Genomic DNA, 27,629 nt, shown 5'->3' on the forward strand with positions numbered 1-27,629 from the left:
TTTCTACAATTTTCCAAGTTATTTTCCATCGCAGTACAAACCGTCGCCGATATGGCCTGAATATTGACATCATTTTTAATTATGTTTATTCTCTTTTAATATTCTAGTGTCTAATTTATTTTTTTTTTATTAAAGTTATATTTTAGCTTGTCAAAGTAGGCATTGGAAATTATGGATTTTTTCCCTCTCTACAACAAAGGGATCTAAAAATAAAGGATAAAGGGATATCATATATATTATATTAAGTATAAAAACACAGTATTAATATCAAATATTAAATTTATTAATGAACAAACAAATATAAAAGCAATGATAATATAAATATTTTAAATAACAATGGACAAGATTTTAAAAATGACAAAAATATGGCAGACTATTGCAATGATTATTTTTATTAATGTTGGAGTATGTATGGCAGACAGAATTGTAAATAGCGAAGTTAATATAGATAGTAATTTTCTATATCCAGTACTAATCAAAAACATAAATTCTTTAAAAAATAATAGCTCCCCAGGGATTGACAAAATTCCAAGTAAACTAAAAAAAAAATTCATGTTTACGTATTAAAACCACTTAAGGTAAATAACCAATTATTGAAGGTACAAGGGGGGTATTTCATGATAAATATTTTTTATATAAATTTTTTGTCTCCACCCAAAGATTTCATTGACATTACCCTAATGTCATCATTGTCAACTAGTTCCTGCATAATACAAACATATCGGTATGTAGTGCTCTTTCTTTTGCCGCCAAGAAACTTCACTAAAATAATATATTTCCTATTTGAATGTCTCCGTTAGAAACTTGGCAAAATGATCTTCAAAGGGGTCTACATCATCCGAACTATTTCCACTCTCTATCCATTCTTCTTCCTCACCAGAACTCTCTTCTTGTGGCTTCTCTTTTTTCTTTAAAAGTTTTTGTTCCCTTTCAAATTTCCTTTTTTCTTTTTCTTCTATTTTCTCATTTTCTTTTTTGGTGTGATACCTTCGCCATGCGTCAGAGGTGACAACAGATGGAATTTTTTCCTTCATTTTCTTTTTTTTTTGTTTGAGGTTTTGGTTCGAGCCAAAATAACGCCTTCTTAAAAGGAGTTGGAACATTTGATGCACATCAAGGGTTTGAAAGGAGGTGCTTGGCTGGTCATGAGTTATTTTTGTTGGAGTGCAAAGATCTTCGGCAACAGAAGCAGGAGCAAGATTAGTGGGAGAATGGCTAAATCGATTATCTGCAACTGGGTCCATGGCCCCTTTTTCATTTGTTACTTTTGCATGTTGAACATCTGAACATATTTCTAGTGTCCAATTTTTCCAAATTTCGAATAAATGCTTATCTTCCACTGGACCATCCCAAGAATGTTGGCAAAGCAGTGACTTATCTTTTGTAGCGTTTGTATCCATAGCAGCTATACAGGGATGTCACTTGAATCGTAATTTTTGGCAGAAATTTTACTAAAATGTATATTGTCAATATTAAAGGGACATAAACCTGAAGATTTAAAACCATTTTGAATGGTTTCTGGTTTAATGTGTTCCAGGGACTATTGCCAAAGTTCTCCATCCTCCAATTCTGTACCTCATTTCTGTAGGCTAATTTAAGGGGCCTAAATACTGCAATGTCCATAGGCTGAAGGATGTGAATTGGGATATAAAGCTATCAACTCAATGCTATTATCACTGCAGAATGTTGATAAATGGCGAGTTAAGTGGGACACATGTCCTTCTACAAAAAAGAGAACAGGTTTTTGAATCCCCTCTTTTATGAGCCATAGATTGAATATATTGGTGATATATTCATAAAAAGTGCTTGAACACATCCACCTATTTTCGGATGTACCTACCCAATGCCCAATCTTTAGGCACACTTGAAGCTGTGGCAGATGGAATTCGTTCATAGGCCAAAACTAGCATAGGCGGTGCAATATTACTAGCTGCATTAGCTGTTACCAGTACAGTTAAGTTTTCTTTATCATCTCCTGCTGCACGATAAATGTTTTTGTCTCCTTTTTTTGCTAACAGTTTTCCTTCTTTGGGTGAGAGGTAAAACGCGCTTTCGTCAGCATTGAATACCCTTTTGGGGTCATCAGTTACTTGATAGAGATCATGGGACGTTAGATACTCCTTTATTTCCTGAAACCATCTACGAATTTGTCCTGAAGTTACACTTTCTCTGGATGTTGTCAAATTCTGTGATATTCTTTGTGAAATTTCCGGATCTCTCCTTAAAAAATAGCAGAAACCATTTGTCGCTAGGACGATTATTGTTAGTAAACGATTTTGCCCGTTCTGAATGACTCATGATTTTTTTAACTGAATCTAAAAGCTGCATTTTTGAAACAGGAAAATGTCTTTCAGATAGGGATTCCTCATGCTTGCTAAGTATTGTTGAGGGCCCCATGGTACAAACAACTTCAGACTTTCCTTGCATCTTATGAAGTAGGGTTGTCCGTGGAACATGGTGGTTTCGAGCAGCCACTGCAACTGGTACACCATTTCTTACTTCCGCCAGTGCAGCTGTCATTTGATCAGAGGTATAATTTCTTCTAGGCGACATTTCTGAAAAAGCAGACGGATTTAAATATATTTAGTTTTGGCTCATACAAATATTGTCATCATTAGCCAGATTTACATTTCGGATTATTTCAAGAAATCAGTTTGGATTTGTTGAAAAACTTAGTACTACAGATGCAATATGTAAGTTAGTATCAGAAATAACAACTAATATATGTGGTAAGAAAAGCATTGCAATTTTCTTAGATTTAGCTAAGGCATTGGACGTGGCATAGTAAGGCAAAGGCAGTACCTCATACAAAACTACTTAACGAGTTAAGGAATTATGGAATTAGAGGCAATGTGTTACAACTATTTGAATCATATCTTAATGACCGCAAACAAATAGTGAAAATTAGAGCACTTTCAGTGAGCCAATGAGCATAAAAACTGGTGTTCCTCAAGGAACAGTTCTTGGTCCCATATTATTTATCTCCTATCTAAATTCCTTGGCAAATCTGGAAGTTGATGCTGTTACAATAACCTATGCTGATGATACTGTTGTGCTTTTTTCGAGAGAGACTTGAGAGAATGTGAAAAAAAGGCACAGAGGGGATTAATAAAAATAAAACACTGGCTGGATCATCATAAACACTTAATTTAAACAAATCTAATTACATGGCTTTCTCTGCCTCTGCAGCAAATCGCCCTAGATATCCATGTATCTCGGTACCAAATTTAAAACTGATATTAAGGAAGTAAATAATATAAAATATTCAAGTAATAATTGACAAAAACTTGAAGTGCGAAAGTCATATAATCAAACTAAAAAATAACATCAGGAAATTAATATATAAATTTTACATTTTAAGAAAAATATTATTTATTGATATATAGTAACATATAAGGCATTAATTGAGTCACGTATACGCTACGTGATTTTGGTATGGGGACGTCTCAAATAATACCACTTTAAACCAACTGAACGTCATACAGAAATATATCTTAAAATTAATTTATAAAAAGAACAAACGTTATCCAACCCATTTATTATTTACAGCGGATGTTCTAAATGTGAGATCAATATATGTATTATTTAAAGGCACTTCTTCCAGCAGTTGTGGTAACATGTTTTGTAAAAAATTTAAATATTCATTAGCGTTTAAGCGGTTTGACAAGCTCTAATAAAATATTATCAATTACTCCTATCCAAACCTTAATATTAAATCTGTGTTGATGATGGGCTTCCTTAAAAACGTGAGGATTTTCTTCGACATTTGAATAATATGAATATTTACGTTATGAATATTAAAAATTCCGTTCTTTAGTAAAAAGGGTTTCATCTCAAAACAAAATCTTAGAGAAAAACTAATCGTGTTTTTTTTTATTCTGAAGGGAGGGAGGAAAATCTCGTTCCAAAAACGCCTGAACTTTTTAAAAATGAAATGGATAGAGGTTTTCTTTATGTAAAATATTCCACATAGATTATTTTGACTGGCAGCAAGGCCAGAAGGTTAGTTCCACCCCGGCTAAGGGATGCTATTATACTCTAAAATGTTTCCCCCTAATAATCTAAATTGACGTGTTCGAGCGTTTTCTTTTTAAAATCTTTACGAGCCCGACATGGCCGCCGTTTCGTTTTCGTTTAGACACCCTGTATATTCTTAAAAATATGTTAAAAATAATCTTAAGAATGTGTATAGTAGATGTAATCATTTTAGTGCTATCCAGAGTAGGAATGTTTAAACTTTCACTAAATTGTCTATGGTTTGTTGTTATTCTTCTAATGTCTTTCTTCCTAGCAAGTGAAGATTAGATTGTCTCTAAGAAAAAAAACACTGTTGGAAAAATAATTTGCTCTTTTAATCTATAATTGGGTGAGAAAAAAATTAATATAACTAATCGTGTAACATGGACAAATACAACACTTCATCGTACACCTTAAGTCTCTTATAATCTGAAGTGTGCGGTTAAGTATAGGTTTAAGACGTAGTTTTGCTGCATATTTATGTGTTAATTCAAAATGGTAATGTACTGTTAATCCCGAGTGAAAGTACTTGTGTACATATACAAGTACAATGGCACTATACATAATTTGTTTAACGGAAAATATCGATATTTTCGATTCGAATATAGTAAAAGTTTTTCCTATTTTCAAACATAACGATCCATCTAAGTTGCAAGTAACATAATTATGTATCATAAAAACAGACTATTGAGATGATTTCACTCCTAAAAGTGCAATTTAAAATTAACATTATATTTTTTCCTGTTATAGGCTAACAATTTTGTATAATTAGTCATTAGGAATTTTATTACAGTGATTAATCATGAACTTGAGACACCCTGTAAGTATTAAACATACTTAATATTAAGAATATGGGTAGAACAAAAACACAAATTATAATAACTATTCTTTTATTTTTATTACTTAAGCAGCGAATGAAGCAAAAGTCGAAAAAGGAATGAATATTAAATATATCCCTTTTAATACAGACTAATACGGACCTAATGAATCGGTCTTTGTATTAGTAAAAACACTACGTCAGTTATTATACAAACGCATTTATATTACATTGCTTTCTGTTTTCATAAAGAAAGATGACGATGTGGATATTGGCTTAAACTAAATATAAACATCATAAACCTCTCCAATAATAGAAATATATTGAGTCATATTTGTTGACTATTAAATACATCTATTTCAATACTTAATAAAACCTAATTAAAGAAATTAATTTTAATTCTACAAAATAGTTTTCCTATCCTTTAAGCCACTTGATAACCAATAAACGAGTCTTTAGTTCTTGTTCATTGAATAATTTCGAGTAGCATCGGTCTACGCCAGAACGGCAATGTAGTTAGGCATTAATATTTTATCCGGGAATGACTGCACTTGACGTAAAAAATTGCTTTACATCGCATTAAAAGAGCGGCAATAATAATATAAAGAGGTGTGTAATAACTCGGAAAGTATAGTCGTAACAAATTATTATAGGCCGATCGACAGAAGTATCTGGGACATAATTTATGTTTGTGCTTATGTTGCCAATATTAACAAAACAAGTGAAAAGTTTTGGAAAATATATGTTTTTTATTGCTCTTATCTTTATCTTAGTCATGTCTTTTAAAACCAAAACCACACAAGGAAGTGTCAAATGACCTATTGCTAACTTTTTTGCTGTTAATATTACTGGGCTGCTTAAATCAGCATATTTATGAAATGTTTTATGCTAATAAAAGTTGTGAATACCATGCTTTAACTAATTTTGCAGCTACATGGCATTAAATGCCCGAAAGGCATACTAAAAGTACTTGATATGCCTAAAGGATTGCAAAAACTTAGAGGAAATATTTAATAACAGTATTTGAAATCCCTGGAAAATATAAAAATAATTTCAAAAGCTTGAATAAAATGATCAATTACAAGTCTCTGGAAGTTAAGTAATTATTTTCAAAATAAACGCCTACTTCAAAAGCCTGGAAAACGTGAAAAAATTACTTCAAATATCCGAGAAAGGGAATTAAGTCAAAAGGTCTAAAAGACTTAAAAATGTAATCCAAAGGATAGTTTGTTCAGGAACAGAAGTTCCTGTACTGTTTTACAAAGTTATAAAGAATGACGGTGACTAAACAGTGCGTCGCTTCCTCACAAGTACCCTGGATAAATGTTGGTTCTTCCCCCCAATTGAAGTAGCTGAAAAATTATTTCAAATTCCTTGAAGGCATTCAAAACTATTTTATGGAAAAAAAGTCCTACGGGTTAATAAATGTAATAATAAATAAAAAGAAAAAAAAAGATTTACTTCATCTAAACCTGCAACAATGTTAGAGAATGTAGAAAATTTTAAGGCTTTCACGATGGGTCTTCGTAATTAAATTTCAAGTATTAATGCTTAGAATTATGTCTATTTTTTCAAGAAAAGAGTAAAAGGGAGCACACGAGGGAGTAAAGGTGGGTTCATAAATTCCGTACAGTATAAAGTAAGAAGACGTAAGAAATAAACTGTATGCAATAACGATCGTGCTTATTCATAAATTAAAAACGTAAGAAGTAGAAAACGGAGCAAAAATGCATGCTGTCTCAGGTAACATAATTGTATACAAAATAAATATAAAAAATATTTTTAGCCATGTTATCCCTATTTTAGTTTTTTAAATGACCTTATATATAGGGTGTCCCAAAAAAGAGTGTCGCCCAGAGATCGAGCAACCCTAGGGGAATCCGAATCACCCCCATGTATATGATTTCTGCTATATTCATAGTAAATAGGTAAGGCGAATGCATGATTTTTATTTTATTATTTAGATAAAAGTTGACTCTGACAAGAACAAAGATAATTTGATCCAGAAATTAAAATATTGCTTACAAAAATAAATAAATTGTGACATAAAAAACAAAAGTAAAAAAAGTTCAACAAAGTTAAAGGCGTTTTAAAAATTACAGCATTTTTTTTTTCAAAACATAATTATTTAAGAAACCTTATGGTCTATTAGCTTTTCACTATAAAAAATTCATTGGGCTGCCCTTATCGCATCTTATCTAAATAATAGTTAAAAGGAAAACAAAAAAAGATTTACTAATAAATGAAATAAAGCAAAAAGTGTTTTGATCAATTTATCTTTAATTATTACATAAAGTTTTCAAAATGACGACCTTGTTGTTCAATATAAATACGGCATCGGCGAAAAAAAAAATCTTTTAACTGTCTAAATGCTAATCTGTTATTTTTTATGGTTTGTTTTGCTTCATTAATTTTTATTCTTAGTTCTTCTAAGTTTCTTGACTCTTGAGCGTACACGACCTCCTTGTAGTAACCCCAAACAAAAAAATCAATTGGGTTTAAGTCTGGTGACCTGGGGGGCCACTGAATTGTTCCACCTCGACCGATCCACTTGTGTCTAAATCGCCTATTTAGATATTCTCGAACATTTATCACATAATGGCAAGGAGCCCCATCGTTCTGAAAAAACATGTCTCTCCTTGTTTCCAAATCAACATCTTCTAACAGCTCATGGAGATTTTCTGTTAAAAAATTTAAATAGATTAGAATTAAAATTTTTGTAAGCAATATTCTAATTTCTGGATCAAATTATCTCTGTTCTTGTCAGAGTCAACTTTTATCGAAATAATAAAATAAAAATCAGGCATTCGCCTTACCTATTTACTATAAATATAGCAGAAATAAGCATTAAAGTCGAGTAATACTAAAAAATCACAAAAAAATTTAATAACTCCTAAACTAAAAAAAATCGTATCATATACAGGGTGTGCCAACAAGGTGTAGGGCTAAGATAGCGCCTTAACTATACGAGGTAGAGCAAAAAGTTCTACAGCAAAGTTGTAGGGTTGACAAAAACCTACGAACTAAAAATATTTTTATGTATACCGGGTGTGTCACAAAAAAGTTACTATAAAATATGATTTTTTTTTAAATGGTACGCCCTGTATATTATGGTACTAAAATGTGAGGCAAAAACAGTACTTTACTTTGGTATAACGTTTTTAAAATTTTCGTGCGGCGTTGCAACGTAATTAATTTTTTTATGTTATTTTTTGTCTTTTAGAGGGTTCGTTTAAAAAATCATAATTAACTTAAAATTTATTTTGCGCCTATGAAACTTGTATCACAGTTAGTCTAGGGTACCTCCTCTAGGCTGACTATGATAATTTGTAATTTTTTAATACAGGGTGTTTTTAAAGATCTTTCAAACTTGCTGAAATTAAATACGCAATATCTCAAATTTTTCAAATGGAACACCCTGTATATTTTTATCTAATTAAGTTTGTCCCTCAAATACCTTCATTTTTTATTAAATATATCCTATAGCTAAACCAAGTACTTTTTGAGATATTTTAACTTTTCTGTAAAATACCATGCATAAAACGGGTATTCTTTAAGTTTTGATCAAGATTGCTTAAAAACATTGGTTTAAATGTCAAATAATAATTGTCAGATTATTAGTTTTATGACAGCAGTAGACAAGATTAATGTTAATTAAAGCCTGGAAAACGTGAAAAAATTACTTCAAACATCCTAGAAAGGGAATTAAGTCAAAAGGTCTAAAAGACTTAAAAATGTAATCCAAAAGATGGGAAGATAGTTTGTTCAGGAACAGGAATTCCTGTACTGTACTACAAAATAATAAAGAATTACGGTGACTTAACAGTGTCGCTTCCTCACAAGTACCCTGAATAAATGTTGGTTCTTCCCCCCCAATTGAAGTACCTAGCTGAAAAATTATTTCAAACTCCTTGAAGGCATTCAAAACTATTTTATGGAAAAAAAGTCCTACGGATTAAGAAATGTAATATAAATAAAAAAAAAATTACTTCATCTAAACCTGCAACAATGTTAAAGAATGTAGAAAATTTTAAGGCTTTCACGATGGGTCTTCGTAATTAAATTTCAAGTATTAATGCTTAGAATTATGTCTATTTTTTTAAGGAAAGAGTAAAAGGGAGCACACAAGGGAGTAAAGGTGGGTTCATAAATTCCGTACAGCATGAAGTAAGAAGACGTAAGAAATAAGCTGTATGCAGTAACGATCGTATTTATTCATAAATTAAAAACGTGAAAAGTAGAAAAAATTCATGCTGTCTCAGGTAACATAATTGCATACAAAATAAATATAAAAAATATTTTTTAGCCATGCTATCCCTATTTTAGTTTTTTAAATGACCTTATATAGATATAATTACATACCAGTACATAAACCTGGCTAATACAAAGACGGCCCCTTTTAGAAGAATGTTTAAAAGGGAACTGACCTGCCGTTCCACGTCATGACCAAAACGAGTATTAAAAAATTTACATTGTTGTCACATTTTGGGCAACATACTTCTGCCATAAGTAATATTATTAAGTTTTTTATTCAGGACTTAATTATCTTTACCATGAAAACCAGTGAGAAAATTTAAGTTATTTAATGACGTATCAGGAAGTCGAGTGGAGTGAGTTATGTAAAGCATTAGATGTTTAATTCTGACAGTCAAAAAAATGGCTTCAAAGTCATAAGACCAAAGTTATATCATTATAAGAATAAGAGCCAAACGATGATGCTTGTTTATAGACAAATCGCTTTATTGCTTATATTTTTTAAAATGTTTGAAAAGATCATCAAATAAATATGCATTGATTGTAATAATTATTGAACTTCTAGAAGAGTTCATCAGGTAAAGCCTGAGGCGCGGCTATTAAACTTGCGACTAATTTTTTGATCTCACAAACGTATTTCATTCTACTAGAAGTTCTATTAAGGAAAGCAATTTTAGAGAATACTTGTATCAGACATTTTGTATCGCTAAGAATTTCGTAAAGAGATAATTTGTTCATCTTAATATATGAATGATTTAGCAACTTTAAATCCTTTGAGGATTGTTAGTAGAACAGTGGAATAAAATTCATGATTTGATGCTTCACGAAACAAATTTTTAAATTCTTTTACTTTCCAAGACTATTAGGAGGTGATGTATTGGAATCGTATATTCTTTTGGTTTTACCACTCAAAACAATACTGTAGAAAAGAAAATATTTATTACAAGATACCATGGCAATTTCTTAATTTATTGTGAGACTGGAATACCCTCGGGAATATACCAGTATATAATTTAGAATCCCTATACTATAACTTCAATAGTGAGATATCTCAAAGCGATAATTAGATAAATAAATAATAATAATAAATTTATTAGCAATAAATAGCATTACAATAATAGTAATATATACCCATAAATATATATTTTTTTGTAAAGCACCTAACTGAATGAACAGCTGTTTACATAAATCTATTATAACTTATTAGAGTGTATTCAAATAATACCAATTTTAATAAATTTCTAATTGTATCATTATGAACTAAAACTAAATCTACACCTATTCTATACATATACATCAAATTTCTTATTTTTTTTCTTCAAAACAGATTTTCAAAAATTGTGTAGTTGGTGAAAGAAAATGTCTTATCTTTTTTATTTTTCTAGTATCTACTGGTAACAAGTTATATATTTTAGGTCCAAGATATGTTAAAAATCGTTTATTGACATTTTTGTCATTTTGTGGAATCTTCAGATTTTGATCTGGTATTTTGCTGATGGTCAATATAGTTTTGTTTATAGGTGTAACAACATGATGTTAGAATATACAGTGTGGTGACTTGGAACTGGAATAAATTCAGTTAAAACTAATCAAATTTTATCTCGCAAAATTCCTGAGACCCGTCGATTTTTGTTTATTTTTTTTCACATTTCAAGATAGTTTTTGTATTTTTTCACCTACAGGGGGGATCCAAATTAACCCCAACTTTTTTTTTCAAATGGAACTCTCATTGAAAAGAGCCCTTTTTCCTGATTAAATTGCCCTATTTACGTTTGCGATTATCTAAAGAAGAAATACGAAAAAAAAAACCATTAAATTATTAATTGTTTTTTTTGTTGAATGAATATTGTCAATTTGACCATTCCAAAAATGGTTTTTGTTAATTTACGCAAAAACAGTGCTTCAAATAAACAAAACCCGGGAATACAAATTTACTCAAAACTAAACAAAGATTTAAAAAACAAAATTTATTTTACAAAAATGCAGGGGTGTACTGTAGTAAAGATATTTTAAAAAAAACTGATCCGTAAGCAACACGTTTTGGCAATACATTCATATAACATTTTTCCCTTATTTTTTTATGGAGAATCACACTATAAAATTTGTCAGTAGAGTTACTGAGCACATTTGGGACTTTTTTATTAATTTGGGCGTTTTTGATGAATTTGTTTTAATTAAGGAGCATTTTCTTAGTTAAAGGACTTTTGGTTATTTTTTACGAATTAAGGGCATTTTTTAAAGAGCGGATTATGGGATTTTCTTTACTTTAGGAGCGTTTCATTTCAAGTGCTTTAGATATTTTTCACTGGATTTCATGGAAGTTCTGAAAAATTAAAGAGACGCAATACGTTATTTTTTTAGGATTAGAGAAATATTGTCTTTCTTCAAATATGAGGGTGGTACTAATTCAGAAAGAGTACAAATTTCTGTTCTAGAAGACACAACTTATCTACAGTGTCACACAATAGGATCTTTTAATAATTATTTTCTCTGACTCAATTACAAATATATACATATTAAATCAGTGAATTACTGAACCTTTCCAACAGTGGGAGTGCTAGCTAAACAGAAATAAAATTATTGCTCAAGAAAGTTTGAGAGATCAGGTACCTACATCTCATGAACCTAAATGACACTGAAAATTCGCTGAAATAATTGGATTAAGTTTTTTGCAAAAAAGACCTCAGCTAACCTTATTCTATATTTCCCTATGCAATCCAGGAATTGCAGGGTTCACTGCCTGGAAGTAAGAAAATATGACGAACCTACTGGTAAAAGCTTAAAGAGTTCTGATCTAGAAGAGAAATAATTACAGTTGATTTTTCACGTCAAGTTCTGGAGAACTAAAGAGTTCGCATTATTAATGTAATCGCATGCATTAAAGATTTACTTATTCTTTCTTCGACTCTTTCAAGAAATCCAGGCTACAACTGCTTGGCAAAAGCAAAAAAATTATTAAAAAAAATAGATTCCGATACTATGTTGAATATAAAAAACAATTTATAGAAGTACTACACTTAAAAGAATTAATTAATCATTGTCATAACATCCAAGAACAATCATTTTGCCATTACTTCCCTATTTAAAATTTTTTCAAAATACTTCATTCACCCTTTGCTTTAACCCCAACAAGAAATGCACAGTAGGTAAATGTTCATTAAAATTATAAATTAGATACTCTGTTACCGACCGTCTGATCGTAACTCACCCTGACACAATTTTTTTTTTTTTTTTCATTATTCGTCAGAGGGTAAATAATCCCCTATGGGATTAAATCGCAGACTCTAACGGTGCTCCAGCCACCTTTTGGTTGCTCAGCTTTTACTAATAAAACACATTTTAATTGGGGCACATTTGGCAACAACTTCCGGTTTATACCCTCTTTAACAACCGGAGGGTCGTATAGAGCCGAGAGATCGTTGATGTTAAAAGAAGGGAGTATGCAAGCAAAAATTGGCATTTTAAGCGGGTTGAACAGATTGCGTTTTGCTTATTTTAAATGTTAACTTTTCTATGAAGCTTGACTCCTAAATGGTAAAAATAGACCTAAAAACGTTACACAGGGTGATTCATTAAGAGTGGGCAATCTTTGAACTGGAGATGCTACACACCAAAATATCGCGATTGAGCTTAACATGTCTTATACAAATGTTGCAGGTTTGCGAGATACAAGTTTTTTTAAAGTTGAAATTTTAATTTCTTAATAATTTTGTGATTTTAAGCAGTATCGTCTTCAAAATTGGCGACTTTATGTGTTTTGACATGAAAATAATAATAATAATAATAAAGCATTTATTTAGCATAAAAAAGCTACATATAAGTACAAGTTTGCCTTGTTAGTCTTGTTACAACAGTAGAAATAGAAAAAAAACAACATTTGTAAATATGTGAAAATTAAATAAAAATAAAAAGTGTAATGTATGTACAGGACACAAACAAAAAGAAACAAGAATAAACCTACAGTACCTAATTTAACAAAAACATTAATACAAATAGCAGGGGGGCAACAATAAAATTAAACAAAGATAAAATTTAACTTATTAACAAATAATAAATAAAATAATTAAAAACGGGATAAAGTGTGTAAAACTAAAAATAAACAAATATAACTATCTGTACTAACAGTTATCTAAAAGAAATTTTCTTAGGAGCCTTTTGAACCGGTTTAGATTATCACAGGTAATTTGTTAAATTCAGATAATCCCTTTTATAAAACCGAGTTTTGCATTTGGGTCGAATTGCACCGTTCCAATAAAATAAAATCTGTACGATTTCTCGTATGATAACTATGAATATCACTAAATACATTCAATGCATAACACAAATAGTTAGGTAACAAATTATGTTTAAGTTTAAAAACAAACAGATACACATTAAATAAAACCCTTTGCTTCACAGACAACATATTCAAAACATTCAACATACATTTAATTGGCGTATACCAACTACATTTTAAAATTTGTCTCATAGCTCTATTTTGTATTTTCTCCATTTGGTTTATTTTATACTGAGGTAGATTAAATAACAAAGTCGAACAGAATTGTAAGTGTGGGAGAGCAATAATATTATAGAGTTGTAGTTTTGTATGCATGCTTAAGTTTTTACCTATTCTTTATTATATTTTTACCTATTATTTATATACTAAAATTATGAATTTTATTGTGAATTTAGTATTATTTATACAGGGCGTTACTTACACCCTGTTACTTAGGTAAATTACAACATAACTTTTTTGCCTAACCAGTTATGGCTAAAACGACTAGAAAATCTAAAAGGCAGTTCAATTTTGAATAAAAAGGGTCCTCTTGTTTATTTCATGTAACTATCAGTTTTTAAGTTATTTGAATTTTAAACATTCAGCGTAAAGAATCCTTAAGCCTTACTACTTGGTAACATTGCCCGTAATAATATTCAATTTTATCCGATTACACTAATCTTTCTTACTCTATTTGTCTCCCACTAAGAACTCGTCACCTATTTAGCTGAACGAAAAATAAAGCTTTTTCTCAAAACTCCGTTTTCTCCCTCGGAGTGCTTAATTGCTCCAGTTAGAGCTCGTGCTCTACGATTTTTAATGACATTTTCGCCCTAACAAATCGAAAGAGCCTATTCCAACTTCCGAGCCAGAAAACAAAAGAGGGAAATCTCTCTGGTTAGTTCAAACAAAAGTGGGAATTACTCTTGCTTTTGGTGCTTATTAAAAGCTGGAACTGCGGAGCGCTGTAATAAAGGTGTATTAGGGACGAATAGAGAGGAGTGTTCTATGGAAGTTTAAGTGGAGTAATTGAGTTTTCTTTTCTATTAACGACGTTTTGAACAAACAAAGTTTGCATGCAGTAGGAGCCAATAATTATTGAAAAAATTAAAATAAATACATAAATAACGCCTTTATTAAAGTATTTCTTTGCACATACAATGCAAAAGCAAAAACAGCGCAACTGGCGAAGTTTAGTCTCCTGGCCATTCTTCCACTCAACCAATTCTCCGAATATTAAGTTCACCATCTTTAAATGTTAACAGAGAAAGTCCAATAGAATGCTTTTAAGAGATAACACTGAGGATAAAACAGTTTTAACCAACCATAACAATATAACAATGCAGTTCATATATACATACAATATATCTGTCACTAAAAAAGTTCTAAAAATCTACTGCATAAATACCTCTTGTACTTAGACCTTAAATAACCAGTATTGCATACCTTAAATTGAAGAGGTAAGTTATTATATAAGTTAACACAATTATAACTGAAGTTCTTTTTAAAAAAAGAAGTTCTATGTTGTGGCATTGTTAAATAATTTTTATCTCGCAAAAAGCGATTATGCACAGCCTCCCTATAAATTAGATATTTAGTTTTCTAGAAAATAGAGTCAAGTTAAAATTATACCAGTTATCACACTTAAGCCAACTCAACTCTTTTATATTTTTTGAGACATGATCAAATTTTCTTAATTTATAAACAAATCTACAGCATGAAATAAACTTTTTGGTTAATGAACTTTCTTGAGTTTGCTTAGGTTTTATTACTATTACAGATTCTGATTTCTGGCTTTTAAGTTTTTCTGCACAAGTCACCTGAGTGGCATATGGTATGTTGTTTACCTTTTGATCTTTTAGTTCATTATATTTCTTACGAAATATATCCAATTCACTTTTTAACTTTACAGTCTCACTGCTAAATGCCTCTCCTTTCTCCTGTAGTTGCTGTACTAGCATTTTTAACAAAAAAAATTATACATATCAGCTCCTTTTAGTTTGGTTTACATCAGAATTGTAGTTTATGTTTTTGGCACAGCAAACAACTCTAATATTATCGATTATTCCACACTTTTTTCTTTAGAAACAACTTTGATGATAAATAGCACCACAAACTACACAAATTACATTTCCATTTATTGCAGCAGCTTTTTTTTACACAGAATTTAAAGAAAAATAAACCCAATTAATTAAATAACTCTGCCGCAGCCATTTTAATCAGAGCGAAGCTCTAATATTAAAATAACGTTATTTTTATCGTTATTATGAACCAATAACTTTTTTCAAATCATGAAGGTACAAGAATCTGTTCATATATTAGGTCGTTTTATCCGATGAAACGCATAAATCTGAGGTTTACAAAGCAAGAGCAAATAAGTTACACAATCTTAGGCAAGTCCCAAAAATCTGCTACCAAAATATGTTTTTTATTTATTTTATATCCTGGAGAAAAGAGGATATAACATCAGGTATTTGTCATGATTATAAAATGAAAGAACTGTTTTGGATCAGTTTTTCAGATCAGATTGCTAAGTGAAAAGGAAAAAGAGAAATCGAATGGAAATTTGCCTAAGAATCATAGTCTGGTATGGACATAAAGACTTTATCGACAGGTGCCAAGAAAAATGTATTTGCCAAATTAATGGTTTAAGGGATTGTATCTAAAGTCCAGATAAGAAGATAGTACTGCTATAGAAAAATAGAAAACATTTAAGTCATTGAAGGAGAGATTGCATGAAGAAATGGATGATTTTATTTCATGGTGTATTATTAGACTATGCTTCTTTTTGGGTTTCATTTTGAATTCAAGATAATATAAAGAGCTAAGGAGAAAATCGATGTGTTCTCCGATAAGCACCATCCCTCTAATGACAAATTAGAGTGGATTCCCATTTTACATACAATTGTTACTTATCAAATCATGTATAGTGGTGGACAAAAGTATGGAAATTTTTTGTTTTTGGTTACTATTCAAGTACCAGCCAATAAAGGTACAAATATTTTATGTACTTGATAAATAGTTGTTGTGTGCATCCCTTTTTTATCATCATGTTTATTGTTTTCTGGTATATATGAACAAAAGAATAGACATTTTTATACTTTGAATTTTTCTGTGTGTATATTTAGTTTATTGTTGTTTGTTGCCTAATGCACAATGTAGCTAGTATCAGACAAAAGTTCCAAGCAATATTTTTGAGAATTCGTGAAAGTGCAGTGTCAGAAATGTTAAGGAAAACTCAGTTAGTAGGCAATGTGAAAACGCTCCTGAAAATAGGTCGCCCTAAAAAAACCAATCCTATATATTGACAGAACAATTAGAAGAAAATGTGCACGTGAGATTAACGAAAAAGTAATGTGAGTAATAGGACTGTACGGAGGCCTGTGTGCAGCTGGTATCTGTAAAGAAGCCACTCATTGCCAAAAAAGGCCCGGATAAAATTTGCTTAACAGCTTATTACTTGGATAGCAGAAATCGTGCTTTTTAGCGACGAAAGCAAGTTTAACCTCTTCAAATCTAACGGAAAACGATAGGTAAAAAGACCAGTGGGCAAAAGATTCGATGTTAAATATCAAACTCCAACAGTGAAACATGGTGGTGGGAAGATTATGGTGTGGGGATGCTTTTTCCGATCTGGTACTGGTCCTATATTGAAAATAAACGAAAAAATGGATCGTTTTGTCTGAAGGGATATCAGTAAAATTGTTATGATACCCTATGCGGAGGAAGAAATGCCCTTACGCTGGATATTTCAACAGGACAATGACCCAAAACACTCCTCTAAATTAGTTATTACATTTTTTGCTGAAATTTGTGTAGATGTTTTGGAATGGCCAGCACAGTCTCCAGATCTCAATCCTATTGAGAACCTTTGGGGCTATTTAGAAAGGGAAATTCAAAAAAAATATAGCAAACAACCTTATATTTGGGAAACCGTACAGGAAGAATGGAAGAAGATTTCTGTGGAAATTTGCCAGTTTTTTTACAGTATTGACTGCCAAGGGATATTTTTTTTGAAACTGGTATTTTTTTGATTTATTGAATAAAATATGATCCCTTATTATATGTAGTTTTAGTTAAAACAAATATTTTGCTAATAAAGATGTGTACAACAAAAATATTAAAACTTTCAACAAATTCCCTAATTTTATCCGCCAGTGTATATGCCATAAATAATGGTACCCAGTAATCTTGTATTTGCTATTTTTTGGCCACCCAGTGTAAATTATGTGCCATATTAAATTTGGTAAACAGAAAATAGTCATGTTTTGGGTATCTGTGTCGGTCGTGACGGTTTGGATCGTGCACGCCTATGCGTTAGTGAAAGTATGAAAAGTACCAGTAACGTTAAAATAAAAATAAAAATGTCTATGCTAAATTGTATGTGCATTGTGTCTTTTGCTCTCTTTTAAAAAATTGTTTGTACAAAAAAAACACTTGCGTAAAATTGTCCTAAAAAGTCTTCCAACGTGAGTGACTTCATCTGAATATAAAAAATAAATGGAAACAATAATAAAATTGTTGCACAAGTTAATTTGTTTGTCAATTTTTATCAATGTTTGTACAAAAAATTTCTTTGAAAACGTATGCGTATGTTTAAAGCTATGCATCACTCAAAAGCCTTCTAACGTAATTTAAATGAATGTATATTTCTATCAACTTTTGTACAAATAATTTCTTTAAAAAGATGTAGATGAAAAAACTTATGAGTGGCCAGAAACTCATCATCACTAAAAATCTTGTGTGATCTGCAGAGAAAATAAATAGGGAAAAATGATAGCGATGTGTAGTATCTGCCAACCCTGAAATGCGCATAAATGGAAAATTTAGCGAATTGAAAACTCCTTTTGGACCTTAATCATGACCAACTTACACGTTCACGTACCTGTGCCCGATTTTTAGATAAAATGTCTATAGGAAAGTTATTAAAATAGTGCCTTAATAATTAGAGTTACGCTTAGAATTGATATAATGTACTTGCCTAGGAAATTCTTTACCTTTTGGTTTTCAATAAGTCAGTCAGTTAGTTGGTAGTACTATTATACTAGAAAGCTGTCAGAAAGATAGTTTCATCCATTACGTAGTGCCATTTCTATTGTCGATTAAAGCTACTAGCTTTTGCTTGATTATATTTTCTATTAAAAGGCTTTACACTGAAAGTTTGTCAAATCAAACTGTGTTGGATGCAGTTAATAACACAGCTGCTCCTGTGTTTGCAACCGATGGTAATTGCATAAATAAGTTTAAATGTAGCCGTTCATTCATAAAAGATAAACATTGTTTGGGACACTCAGTGGAAGTGACTACTCCCGAAAATATTGACAAGATTTAAAATGGTCAACGCCGAATTAATGTGCGCGAAATATTTGAAGCAACCGCCATATATACAATTTATTATAGCATATATTTGTTTTCATGACCTGGCTCTACAAAACACTCTGGCTGTCTCATGAAAACTGTTTCACTTAGCTCACCATGTAAAAAGGCTGTTATTATATCTAGGTGTACAATATCTAGACCTAAATTTACACTTAAACCTATTAACAATCTGAGGGTAGAGTGCCTGACTACAGGCGAAAAAGTCTCTGAGTAATCTACTTCTTCTCTCTGTGTATACCCTTTGGCTACTAGACGTGCACGATATATTTTTTTATTGTCACTATCAGATTTTAACCTAAAAACCCACTTACAGTCGACAACTGGAAACTCACTTGACCGCTCCACCAACTCCCATGTCTCGTTTTCCTCCAAACATTTGATCTCCTCTTGCATCGCCACTCTCCACTGATTACCATCAGGTCTAGATAGCATCTGCGACACTTCTGGTGTACAGACTGGGTATCCAGTTGTTGGACAGAAAAATACAACATAATCATCGTACTTCTTAGCTGACCTCTCTCTAGTTGATTTCCTTGGAGCTGCTGCCTCTAAGCTTCCATTATTGTCAAAACTTGTATCTGATAATTCAGGTACATAGTCTGCATCACTTGGGTTATCCTGAAAAACATCATTTTCAATACCGTACTCTACTGAATCATATTCACTACTAATGGAATCACTCTCATCATTCTGCTCTGGAATGCTGTTCCTCCTGTCCCCCACTGAAACTACAGTTTCCTTTGAGAACACTGGCACCATGGATTTCATATCTTCATGAATTTGAACATCCCTGCTAAACAAAAATAGAAAATAAAAACAAATCTAGGTACAATTGCTTCAATCTTACACGAATTTCGTCAAGATGGGTGCCGCGTTTTCTGACAGAGGAGGACAAGCGCAGTTTTGTGGTCTACTTTAAGACTGCTTTAGCGCTCTTCCTTGACAATCGTGCGGAGTTTCTTCGGAGACTATGACACTCTAAAGATGAAGAGACACTCACCACAGTCGATTTTCAAAGGCGTCCGAGTTCTGAATAATGCGAAAATGGTGAAATTGCTGACAGGGATAGGGGGCTTCATTTTCATCGACTACTGGAAAAAAGAAAGAGGGTAATAGGGGCGTACTATGCATCTGTATTGGTTGAGCGAGGAAATCAAAGAAAAACGTCTACATTTAAAGTCGGCAACATTAAAGAATTAAAATTGCAAATGTAAAAAAATCCACCGTATTCACCAGATTGATAATTTACTTACTTTTCTATTTCCGAGTTGGCTTGACGGAGGATGATTTACTTCAAATATGAAAATTATTAAACAAATAAATGTTTATTTTAAGCAGGGACAAAATTCTATTTTTTGGAAGTCATGTAAAATTTGAAAAATGGCTAGAAAAATGCAAGGAGCTGAGAGGACATTATGTTGAAAAAAAAATACACACAAAGCACTGTAGAGAATAATACGAACGACCCTAACGAACGATAAACCACCGTAGTACTCAAAAACTCTAAAGAGTTGGCAAATTAGTAATGCATATGTTAGGAGGTATTTATGTGTTTCCTTCTTCTAATTTACACGGTAAAATATTATAAACGAAATGTGGGCAAAAGTGACACAATTCACAAAATTCTGGAAAATTATATATTAATTTTTTTAAATTTTGTATCTTATAATATTTGCAATAGCTTTAATTATTCACAATTTGAAGATAATCTCGAGGTTTTTTAAATAATACCTATTGGGAATTGTTCTATTTAATCTAGATAATAAAAACGTTTAGATTAAAGTCGATCCACGAGCTTTTTTGGGATTTCCAACTTTATCATTTATATCACAATCGAATGCAATTTCCTTAAAGCATTAAAGCAATAAAAGCAAAAGTGACAAGGTCAGCTAAAACATCTCAATAAGGAATTTCATGCTGGTTCTTAATACTCCTCGCTTTGGTACTTACCTTATTATTATTATTATTGCTTTTTAATCTATGCAGTTCGTGTACCGACAAGGACGCAATGGTTTTTTGCTATATGTATTATATTGAAGAAACAATAGTTAACACGTAAAAAAAAAATCAAAAACCTGTTCGACAGATCGATCGCAGCCGATAAATGCAAATGGAAAATATAACGAGTTTTACACAAGAATAGCAGGTATCGCGGCGGCAATAATTAAGATCGTTAAGAGAGAAAGGCAAATATTTTATAATTAACCATAATTTAATTAATTATCAGTAAGAAGTATTTTGAATATGTACATAAATGTACACTAATAACTAATATAGTACGGTCAAAATAGACAAAATATACATAGTTTTTATAGGTCACCAATAAGTCAAATAATAACTGAAAAGCCGTGGGGATAAGATTTACATACTTGTATCATCGTAACAAATTTTAAATTTTAGACAAAATTTAGGGGTCGGCATTTGTTGGACAAGTAATGAAATTAAAAGTGTATTTAGTACTTATCATCTAGATAAAAAATCATCAAAAGAAAAAAACAAAATCCTTTTTTCCAATATAAAAAAAAAGTAAAATTTTGTAAAAGTAAATTATTGATCTTTGGCATTCATTTCCAGGCTTTTCCTACAAACCCGTAATAATGCAATGGGGTAAATAGTTGTATTATAATAGCCCTAGTATTAGAAAGAAAACATATATATAGACAATACCTTATCCATACAGTAGTGGTCAAAAGTAGATAGACAAAAACAATTTTGGAATTATTTTTTTGTCTAGATATTTATAAAATAAAATTAGTATAGTATTGCTTCTCTTAAACTCAAGGAGCAACATGCCACGCGGAATTAGATTTTCTCTTGATAGACAACGCATTAATAATAGTGCTAGCAGTATAACGGCAATTCTTGTAAAATACTGCATTTTGTGACACCAAGGTGCCACTTGGTACAGATGTTCTTTAGAACCATTTAAAAGATTTGGCCCGAAGAACACTCGAAATTTTCCGTGTGGGTAGATTTTAGAGGGGGTGAGGGGTTAAAATCTCAAAAAAAAAATCAAAAAATTAAATTTACCCTAGAGGCGAGATCTGGGTGTCAATTTCATATAATTTGAACCGAAGGAATTTAATGGTAGTACCAAAAATGCCATACAGATGCTGGTCGCCATTTTTAAAAAATGGCCGACTTTTCATTGAATTTTATCTTTAACGTAAACCGAGTCGAGTAAGGTGTCTAGACTTATGTTTTTGGGGTCAGGAAATTCATTTATGGCATTAAAAAAATGGGCGAAAATGGGCGCTATGTACCATAAGCGATTTTCAGCTAGATAACTCATGCATTATAACCAATGCAAAATGTTACATTTTATCAGGAACCCGAACTTTGAAGGCTTATATCTCGGCTTCTATAAGAGCTATCGGAAAAAAATTCCAACGGATTTGTTTTAGTTTTGTCATTTTGAATTCAACGAGATCTTCGGCAAGGTCATCATAGCTTGTATAATAGCCGAGATATGGCATTTTTGATGCCCATTTTTGGCCTCAAAAACGAGGTCGAAAAAATATTCGATTTCTTAGTTCTGCTCAAATTCCCTTATAACCCGGCATTTTCGTGATCTAATTGATGAGAACAATCCGCATGGTATATTTAGTTCGAGTTCGAAAAAAAAAATATTTTTCTGAAAAAATCGATACGGTAGGGTATACCCGAAAAACGAAAAAACCCAAACTTTGAAGGTCGATATCTCGGCTTCTATATACCTCCTTGACCCGGAAAACATAAGTTTAGACACCTTACACGACCCAGTTTTGGTTAAAGACAAAATTCAATCAAAAGTCGGCCATTTTTTAAAAATAGCGGCTTTTGACAGACTTCCAGTATCTGCATTACATTTTTGGTAAGACCATTAAATTGCTTGGATCCAAATTATATGAAATTGACACCCAGATCTCGCCGCTAGGGTAAATTAATTTTTTTCAATTTTTTTTTTCTTAATTTTTACCCCCTCTCCCCTAAAATCTATCCACACGGAAAATTTTGAGTGTTCTTCGGGCCAAATCGTCTAAAGAACATCTGTGCCAAGTGGCACCTTGGTGCAAGTATCTTTTGGCGTACCGCTAGTACTATAATGCATATCGCGCGGGTGATCGTCAAAATTGATATTGCTCGTAGATTTGATGTTAAAGGGAAAGCTGTTTGGGCAATTATCAAAAGATATGAAAGGACAGGATCATTAGAGTCAAAAAATAAATCTGGTCGACCAAAAAAAATGGACATTAGAGCTGTACGCAAATTAAAACAAATTAGCCAGAATAACCCTTTCATGACTTCTCGTCAAATTCAGATAGAATTACAGGCTCTAGGGATTTGTAATGTGTCCTCAAAGACTGGAAGACGAAGGTTGGTAGAAGAGAATCTATTTGCACGTAGGCCAGCAAAAAAAACCATTGCTTTCAAAAAAGAATCGCATAGCCCGATTGGAATTTACCCGTCAGCATGAATGGAAACGTGTTTGCTGGAGCGACGAATCGAAGTTTAATTTGTTTAACTCCGATGGAATTCAATATGTTAGACGTCCTTCTGGCCAGTGTTTGAACCCCAAGTACACAAAACCCACAGTTAAGCATGGAGGTGGATCAGTGATGGTTCGGGTTTCGTTCTTCTCAGGTTATGGAATGGGCCCGTTACATCGCATATATAGAGGGCATAATGGATAGGTTTATGTACAGGGATATTCTCAGAGTTGTTATGTTGCCCTATGTCGAAGACAATTTACCATTGAAATTCCAATTCCAGCAAGATAATGACCCGAAGCATTCCTCCAAAATTATGAATTATGAATACCAGTTTTAAAATGGCTATCCCAGTCAACCGATCTTAATCCCATCGAAAATTTATGGGAAATTGTAGATCGTGATATTAGGGATACAAACTATTCAAATAAAGGTGTATTATTCGAACGGTTGCAACAGAAATGGAAAAATTTTGGTTCTAAACTCATAGACAATCTTATTGAATCAATGCCACGTAGATGTCAGGCTGTAATAGAGAATAATGGATATTTTACAAAATACTAATATTGTAGATTGTTTAGTTTGTAATTAAAAAAAAATACTTCGAGAAAAAAAAAGAGTATTGGTTATTTTTTAAATTTGTCTATCTACTTTTGTTCAGCGTATATTTAGTTATTTCTTATTATTTACCAAATTAGGTGATTGTTTCTAAAGAATGTTTTATTATTTTTATACATGTTTATGTTGCCCATAATATACTTAAATATTTTTATTATAGAATTTTTATTTCCTTTGATTTTAAAAAAAAAAACCATTTGTCTATCTACTTTTGGCCATTACTGTACCTTAAAATGAACCGTCTGTTTTTTCAAAAGGCAGTTTCAAATAGAACGGATAGTGTTCGGTATGTTAGCAGCAGCTATAATCTTTATTTTTAAAAATCCAGACTTCTTACTGCAACTTTTCAAGTCATTTTTTTTTTAAGTACATCATTCACATTCATATGTTTCGCAACGTTTAGATTTTTGTATATACAGGGTGATATACAAAAATCTGTATCTGGTGCTATACAATGATGGTTGACGGTACCTAGACGTTTACGGAGAATGGAAAATAGAATTTTTTTTTTTAAAATTGGCATCAAGGGTTTTAGCTGGTGATCTAACGATTAAAAATATTTTTTGCGTTGCCGCCTATACCAAAAAGTAGTAGCAAATTTGTGATTTTTAATAGAATAATCTGTATATTATTTCATTTTCTGAGCCGGGTTTTCGAGAAATTAGTTCTTTTCTTTATTTTTTGACCAAAAGTTAGTTAGTTACATTTAGTTAATCAATAATATTAATATACGTGGGTGTTTCTTTAAAATAGTTACCTAATAATTAACTGAAATGGAAGTGCCAATGCGCGTTCCAGTGCCGTAGTAATAAAAATTTATTTGGCGCTACAGTATTGTGCATAAATATAGCAACAAGCAATGTTTTCAAAAATATTATTTATTCCATATTATTTCTTTACTTTTGAGTACATGCCTCTGTATTATTTATAAATAGACCGAGATATCATAAGAATGCCAATGCAGAGTAAGGAACTTCATGTTTGTTTATTTAGACAATGTGCATAAATATAGCAACATTCTTGTTTCGCAATTATTTTATTAGTTAAATATCGATTTACCTGCTGTAAAGTTGTTATTTTTGAATCTCAGAATTAACTTAAAATGGGTCGCTCAAAAACCGTGATGTAAGAAAAATTATTGTGGAGCATTACTAAAATGGTGTTAGGCAGAGTGATATTGCAAGAAGCTTACGGCTTCACAGGTCAATCGTATCCAGAGTTTGCAAAAAATTTCGCCTTACTGGAACAGCTGCACCGGTGCCCATTCCTGGTAGACCCAGAAAAACAAATTTGAGGATAGGTAGGCAGCTGCTACGAATTTCCAAAGAAAATCCTTTTTTGTCTTCTTCCCAAATTTTGGCAAAATTAAAAGAGGGTGGAGGGGTAAACCTCAGTTCCAGTACCGTAAGAAGAAGATTACTTGATGCCAACTTACCTGCTCGTCGCCCCGCCAAAAAACCGTTACTCTCAAAGAAGAACGTCAAGGCTCGTTTTCACTTTGCCCAATCTCATGTCCACTGGTCTGTAGCTGATTGGAAGAAAGTCGTATTTAGTGATGAATCTAAGTATAACTTATTCAGGACTGATGGAGTGATGTACGTCAGACAATGATTAAACAAAAAGTATATTTGCCCACAGTTAAACATGGAGGGGGAAATATTCTTGTATGGGGATGTTTCTCGGCTCGTGGCATGGGACCCTTAGTAAGAATAGTGGGCAAAATGGATAGTTTCATGTGCAAAGACATTCTACAAACACATTTAGTGCCATATATGGATGAAGTCATGCCAGTAACAGCCATATTTCAGCATGACAACGATCCAAAACATGCTTCTCAATTTGTTAAGAGGTGGCTATCCGATGAAAAAATAAATGTAATGGTCTGGCCATCTCAATCGCCAGACCTAAACCCTATAGAGAATTTATGGCATTACATTGACACCAAAATCAGGCACCTAACATGCTCTAATACAAATATTCTCTTTGAAATAGTGGAAAAGGCTTGGAAAGAAGTGAACAATGACTATATTATGAAATTAATTGAGTCCATGCCAAGACGATGTTGTAAAGGAGAAGGGGTACTACACGAAATATTGAATGGATTTTAATTTAGTTGGGTTATATTTTTTATATTTATTAGAATCAAAACTATTTTAGTTGCTATATTTTTGAATAATAAATTTGCATAAAACAATTTGGTGTTTTATTTATTATGATACAAAATATGATAATATGAAAATATAAACAGGCTCTTACTATTCTTGTAAATAATATATAAACCTTACTTATAAAATAAATACTAAAAGATATATAACAGGAAAGTTCAATGTTGCTATCTTTTTGCACAATACGTATGTTTTGGTCAAAAAATAAAGAAAATTATTCATTTCTCAAAAACCACTAAAGATAGGTATACGAACAACTTAAACAAAAACAATCATAGCGGATCGGAACATAAATTACTATACAGGGTATTCCATTTAAAATAACAAAATTGTTACTATTTTTGGTATAACCGTCAACGCTGTATCGCTAAATATATTTCTAATCGTTAGATCAACAGCTAAAAATCCATGCCAAATTTTAAAAAAAAAAAAACGTTATTCGTAAACGTCTAAGGTACCATCAATCACCCTGTATAAGAATAACCATCAACAAAAATTTTCTTTTAGGCAGACCTGAATTGCAAATTTTAAAATTCTCTGCCAAAAAATAATTGGCTAACGTCATTCAGACGCACATTGAAAACGCATCTTAGAAGTTTTTTTTTTCTGAAAAGAACTTCAGGACAAACCGTCGTTTTTAACATACTCTTACTTCCGTCCCCATATTACAATTAAAAAAAAATTTATACAAGACCGTGAGATGTGGCACATCACATCCTTTTTATACGTCCTTAACTTACGCACACAAAGATTCATTCATCTTCCTAATTACGTCAATGGAACAACATGCTTAAATTAAATGTGTGTAATTTAATGCAAATGCATAAGATCAAAAAGGCACTTATTGTAGATATTATATTGCACAGTGTGTGAGTAATATGATGCCATCAATGAAGTATGGTATCCATATACAGGGTGAAAATGTTCGTTCAAGTTAAAAACCAATATAAAAGAGGTCAAAATTCCAATGACTGAATTATTAGTTGCCTTATCTGTATTTCATAGTAATGTATTTAATTAAATGCTATAAGGCGAATTAATTTAAGGACAAATCCCTACAGAAAATAATCACAAAAATATTCACTCTGATCCATTCTGGGCGCTCAGCTCTGTTGGTCTCTATACCTATGCCTCGTCTCACTGAACATAGGAAGTGTATGTATGATATGAGCATGAAGTAAAATGAAAAAATAGGCAGTGCAAACCTTATAAATAAATTCTCTGAATGATTCATGTGAAAAATTAATGGCAAAAAAAATGTTTAAATAAATATGTAGATACTGTAGTGTAAATCCAGCAGTATCAGCGTTATTAAAATTTGGTGAAGAGAACTGATCAGAACAAATTCTATAGCTTAAAGTCTTAATAAAATTTACATTGCATATCTCTCTTCATGTTTTTTTTTTGTAATGGGAACTGAAGGAAATTGAAAAATCTTTTATTACTATGTATCTGAACCATTCTTACATAAAGGATACTTAAATGAAAATTGTAATCAATTTTTTAATTGTCAAAAGGAAATGAGAGGCCAGACATTTTGTAATATGTATTTATAACAATCAAGTTAAAAATTAAATATTTGAAAGGTGAAACATCTTCAATAAAATCAAATTTTCTTACCAGAAACCTGGAATTGCTTGCTGCAAATCAATTAA

General features: G+C 31.7%; 1 protein-coding gene and 1 long non-coding RNA gene across 6 annotated transcripts in view; one reads left to right on the plus strand and one right to left on the minus strand.

The window, feature by feature from the left end:
- Nucleotides 1-27,629, plus strand: part of LOC126745984 (rap guanine nucleotide exchange factor 2) — a 244,093-nt gene that overhangs the window by 65,107 nt on the left and 151,357 nt on the right. The window lies entirely within an intron of this gene.
- Nucleotides 1,034-20,324, minus strand: LOC126747801 (uncharacterized). The gene is made up of 3 exons (XR_007664412.1): nt 19,570-20,324; nt 19,034-19,512; nt 1,034-2,555 (listed from the first exon to the last, which is right to left on the minus strand). It is a non-coding gene; the product is annotated as an uncharacterized LOC126747801 (long non-coding RNA).

This window comes from Anthonomus grandis, chromosome 1 (genome assembly GCF_022605725.1).
Source record: "Anthonomus grandis grandis chromosome 1, icAntGran1.3, whole genome shotgun sequence".
NCBI classification, from domain to species: Eukaryota; Metazoa; Arthropoda; class Insecta; order Coleoptera; family Curculionidae; genus Anthonomus; species Anthonomus grandis.